Consider the following 6,100-nt stretch of genomic DNA (forward strand, 5'->3'; position numbering starts at 1 on the left):
ATGGAAGCTTCCAGATGTCCATCATAAGTTTTCCTCTTCTCTGTAACAGAGTTATAATCAGTAGGTGACTACCAGGGACCTTTGTAACCATTTGTGGCAAGTTCCCAGTTCTTGGCAAGTAGGTGGAAGCTTGGGTACTGTGTTTGACTTGAAGACCAATTTTGCTTCCTCTGTGCCCTTCTGCTAGTTGAGCACTGAAGTAAAGAGTTGATCCTGAAGTTCCCAGGTAGAAAGACATAGCATCCTTATCCCTCAGAGATAAGCAACTCTCTGGCCTAGAATGACCAACCTTAGGATGTATTTCTATGGTTTCCCACTGTGGGAATATTGGGATAATGTCAGTGGTATTGATCCCAGAAGCATGCTAAAGATAGAAGTGACTTGCAGCTATTTGAAAGTGGTGGTAAGCATCTTGAGGAACAACTCTTTAAGTTTTAGTATTTCACAGAATTATGGATCTCGATGAGAACTAACTTGAAAATTAACAATGGCTAACAGTTTTCAAAACTCTGACATTTTATCTTGGAGACAACAATGTAAGGCAGACTGGTGTGAGAGATGCTGGACATACAAGTTCCTAAGATTATATAAAAATGAATAAGGCTGGAAATGGACAACAAAAGAAAATTTTATTGCATTTGGGGAAGCCTACAGCTAAGTCTCTAGCAGAAAGAAGATAGATGTTATACTTAAGAAGTAAGAAGGACTGTTTATAATGTGCCCTGCATGTTCAGTTGGTGTCACATTAGCCAAGGGTCCACAGTCACAATTAAATCTAAGATTCTAATGACTGCAGAGGGTCTACCAATCAATTAATTATTGATTATAAAACTCAGACTGAACTTATAATCATAAGGCACTGGAGAGACACTGGATTTTTGTAAAATTTGCAAAATTGGTAAAATTGGTTAAAATTTCTTGACTTATTCTAAAATTTTTTCTTGTATTTTTTTAAAGAAAGAGACAAAAATATGAGAATAAAATAAGATATTGCAATTATGGTGCCTGGTACAGATAGTTCATTAATAGCAGTTATCAATAGTAACTTTAAACATTAAACCAGTGCTTTAAATATTTGTAAACTTGGAAGCCAGGTGTAATGGCACACACTTAAAATCTTAGTATTTATCAGGCAAAGTTAAAACGTCAAGGCTACTCTGAAATACACACTGAGACCCTGTCTCAACAAAACAAATACTAATTATTTCTCCATATACTTGAAAAATTGCTTAGGAATCTTTGTAGGATGGATTTACACATTAAAACTGATTGTAGTCTGCTGATAGATTACATATGATGCTCAGCTCAAAAACAAAATAAAAGAAAACACACACTGAATGAGAATTTTCTTTCTTTGAATATGCAAGGCACTTCCAGGATAGTAGAAATGACTCATTAATTATCCAATTATTTTGTCTGAAAAGACATAACTATTTTTTAAACAAACTTAGCCTATGTCTACAAAGAGAAAGTCAAACATATCTGCAGCTACTCCAACCACTGCTGCCTCTTAAAGACCATGTTGAGTGTGCACACCAGCATTCTCAGCATCTTACTCGCTCTATCCACGACCCACACAGGACCACATCTTGACAAGGTCAAGGTAAATCGTTAAAAAATTCCAATATAAAATAGTTTAAGCTGTCTTTTAGTAACATGTTCTCACAAAATAAATAACTCACTTCTCAATTCTGAAACCACAATGTTATATTAGTCCACAATACGGTTTTTTGTTTGTTTGTCTGTTTCAAGCTGTAACTTTATTCTACTTTAAAGCTTAGTCTGGTTTGTCTGCTCTTAGAAGACCCATTTAGAGTCGGATGTTGCAGTGCACATCTAGAACCCAGCACCATGGAGACTGAGGTAGGATGACTGCGTGGGAGGGGCCCAGGCATGCCTGGGCTGTATAGTAAATTCCAGAAATTTCTGGGCTACAGTGTGAGGCCCCTTCTCAAACCCTATCTAAATGGGAAGGGGTGGAGGGAGAACGACTCATATTTAAATGGACTTAAAACTTTACATCCTATTTTATGCCCGTTGCTGTCAGTGTGCAGCCCAGTAGGTTTGCAGCATGTGTCTAGTGCACCTCGGTTTCCCTGAGGCAGTAAGGAAGAGGTTAATTCATAGCTGAATGTGATGAGTTTTATTTATGTGCGCTGTGTGCTAAATACTTATCTTTCAGTTTGAAGTATTTTCCCCAGGTGATGGGAAGTAAAATGTCTATCACATTAAAATTAGTTAAAAGAGATCGTTTAGATACAAAAGCAAAGTTTGGAATTAAAAAAAAATAGGGAGGTGGGATAGATATTTGACTCCTTGGGACTACCGGATGAAAGAGTAAAGGGGGAGGGCAAAGCCTTGTAGGGCAGGAAGACCCGGACACAGTGGGAATGGCAGGCGGTGTGGGAGAAGAGAGAAAGGCAGCCACAGACTGAGACCGGTCAAGCACCACATTTTTTTAATAAACATTCTGGCATAATAACATTTCAAGGATTCGAATCACCAGAACACCGGTCCCTTTACCCCTTACTTTAAAACGATAATGATTCTCTCTTACAGAGTCTTTCCTGGCCCCGCCAGGAAGATCATTTAAAAGCAAGAGACCGGGATGTGAAACTGAGAGCCTTCCTGCACCACATAGGACCTCCCCTCTGTGTCTGGCACGGCTCTTCCCTGCTCAGCCAGGGAACCCAGACAAGTTTATTTACACACCCCCCCGCCCAGCGTGCACAAACACACCCGCAGAGAGCGAGGGCGCGAGGGGCGGGAACGCCCTCTCTTCCATCCCTTCCAAACAATTATCTGCCAGAGGAGAAAAAAAAAAAAAAAAAAAAAAAAAAAAAAAGCAAATCCTCTGCCGCGCTGGGGGCTGGCGGGGCGGCGGGCGAGCCGGGAAACGTGGCCGCGCCGGCGAGCTGGGGATTTGTGAAAAGGAGCGCTGGCCCGCGTGCGCCTCTTGTTCCCGGTGTAATTTGCAGCCAATCATCGGGAGGTGTCCGCGCCCTGCGTCCTGCTCACCTCGGCGCCGCGGCCCGCCCCCGCCCCCGGCTCCGCACCGCCTCCCTCGCCTTTCTCCGCGCTCCCCTCCCCCAGCCACCGCACACACGCACACACACAAACAGAGCGAGGGGGGGGGGAGGGTGAGAAAGAGAGAGAGAGAGAGAGAGAGAGAGAGAGAGAGAGAGAGAGAGAGAGAGAGAGAGAGAGAGAGAGAGAGAGAGAGAGAGAGAGAGAGAGAGAGAGAGAGAGAGAGAGAGAGAGAGAGCGAGGGAGAGAGACTCCCCGGCTCCCTCCCTCCCTCGCACACAGCGACTGGAGACGGACCCGGAGCAACGCGCTGGGAAGAGCAGAGACCACCGACAGCAGCCCCGCGCTCTCCCACACACGCTCACACTCGGCGCTTTCCTCTCCACCCCCACCTCCTCCTCCTTCCACCCCCTCCACTAACACCATCTCCTCCTCCTCTCTGCAACAAGAAAAAAAAGCCATTTACAGGTATTTTTTTTTTCATCCGCATATTTATTTACCCCACCCCCCATTCCCAACAGTTTGTTTACAAGTATTAAAGTTGTAATTGGGAGCTGCCAAGACACATCTGGATTTGTGTTTCTTTGTGTTAGGGGGTGATGTGCAACTAATTAAAGGCAGACTGGCAGCGTCTGCAAATTCTAAGGCTCCCCAAATAAAAAGAGACTGGTAAGTGATTGTTCTTTCTCTTCCTCTGGCTACCCCCCCCCCCTCTCTCTTAAATGTTTGCTGTCCGGTGGGATTGTAAAAGTAGATTAATGCTGGACTCCAGCAATAAAAAAAAAAAAAAACAAAAAAAAACGTGACTGTATTAATTAATTAATTAATCTGCACCGGCCCCTCCTCCTGAATGTTAAATATGACCTTTGATCTCCATGTCTCTGGTAGACCAGACATACAGTATTAGACGTGTACAGTCACATTGTTCAGAGGCAAAGCAGGATCCTGAAGTATGGATGTTTAATTTAGCTTTGGTATTAGAACTATAGTTATTGCTGTGCGTTTTTATTTTGTTGCTAAATAAAAGCCAAACAATAGCTGTGGCTTAGGTACCTTTTTTCATGCTCCAGGGATGCATTGATTAAACAATAATGACCCGGATGCTGGGCACAGTCATTTTCTCCAGTTTCTGGTGGCATTGAACCTAGAGGTGGGAAGGGGGAGGTGGTAGCAATCGGAGAAGCAAGGAAAGCTTGTTTGGAAACACCATGCTAAGACTCTGAAAAGGGGATATTAAATCCCTTCTTTATTTGGAACAAGGTCAAGAGACTACAATGTTAGTGTTACCACCACTCAGTGAGATCATGCCTACTGCATGGTTGGCATAAGTAGTTTCTGGTGAGTAGCAGGTATTAGGATCTTACATCTTCACTGTGATTCACAGAAACTGAAGCTGTGTGTGATTCTTACTGTGTGCTCCCCAAACCCTTGCAAGTAGCAGGAATGTTTAGCCAGGAGGATTTGGGAGCACCTTTGTATTGTCATCAAGCCTCAGAAGGGAGCAGTTTTCCCTAATGGGAAACCACAGAGGTTGTTCCTGAGTGATTAGGGACTTGCTAGGATTGAAGGATGCCTGTTAGCTTCTCATCCAGCCTGAGGGGGGTTCCTTATCTTGATTTACTTTGCCTAATAGGGATTTGTTTACATAAACCCATTTTTTAAAGGTGCCTCATCAGTAGACTTTGAAGTTTTCGAACTTGGAGTTTGGACATAATGGTTCATTAACCTAATTATAAGCATAATGACTATAATTGATACTCATTTGGAACTCTGAGATTTTGAGGAAGAGACTACTAGGCCCACAGTTTTAATTCCCTGAACTCCACCTTCCACACCAATCTCTAGGTTTCAGAAGATGCCAGAGAAAGATACTCTGGCAAAAAATAGGGAAACAAAGAAACTGTTTTTGTAAGGTGAATATACATTTTACATCTTTGCTTTGATTCTTAAAGGGCTGTGATGTACCTCTCACCCTTAATAAGCAACAAAACCCCTCTTCCTAAAGCTTACTGGGGGCCTGTAAGCAGAGAGAGAGAAATGCAAATGCCCAGTTAGCATTAAACTTTCTACTTAAAAAAATAGCAAAAGGAAAAAAATCATCTTAATGGTTCTTTGGATAAACTACACCTGAAGGAATCTCCCTTCTCTTTATGCAAAAATCAGTGCTGGTGAATAATTTTTTAAAAAGTCCCTTGGTTTCCTCTTTGCTTGGGAAGATGCAGCAATCTCCATTAGAAATGATTGGGAGTGTTCTCATAGGAGCAGGGACACTTAGTTCTGAGCTGTGACATTGCTTGTATTTGGGATCTTTCTATATATTTATATCTACCTACCCATTCCATCTTCTCCTCCCTTTTAAAAACAGGAACTGCACCACCTTCTTGCCCCTGCCTCCAAATGGCTTGTACAATCGAGACCTGTCCTTGGTCCATTGAATTAAGACCCTAACAGAGCCAGCTGTGCTGGGATTCAAACTAATGACAGCAGACACAGAAGGACACTGTGGCAGCTGGTAGTCTCCCCCCACCCCCACGCCTCTTTGCTTCAGATTGTATGTGGGCAGTCTTGTAGCTCTCAGTTGTATTGTGTTTGCTTACAGTTTATGCTCGGATGTATTGTAGACTTTCTCAGTACTTCATTTGCTAATTTCCGGTTCGTTTTCCTCATAGGGCCATTGCTGTTTCTACTCTACAGCATTTGCATGCCCAGGCAGCACTTGTTCACACATTTCATAATGTTTAAATGCCCTCTGCTTATAGGTAGTATCGCCCTCCCACCCCTGATTTGCATGTCTTTAGCACTCCAATTGCCCTTTTCCCTCGGCATTTGTCACCCCCGTCTTTCCTCTTTCCCTGGGTACTCTAGCTATTAATACATTTTTTTCCCTCAGGAGGGTTACAAGAATAGGGGGGGAGGAGCTGTGTAGTGTGTGCTGCCGGGAGGGAGGGAGCAGGGCTTGGGAGTGTTGGGGGGGACGAGGGGGTCACGTCTTGATGATTGTTATGCAAACGACCGGACTGGAGAACGTGGGAGCTTTCTGTGGTGTCTGCGGTGGGGTAACGAGGGCGGCTGT

Source organism: Micromys minutus, assembly GCF_963924665.1.
Source record: "Micromys minutus genome assembly, chromosome: 4".
Taxonomy (NCBI): Eukaryota; Metazoa; Chordata; class Mammalia; order Rodentia; family Muridae; genus Micromys; species Micromys minutus.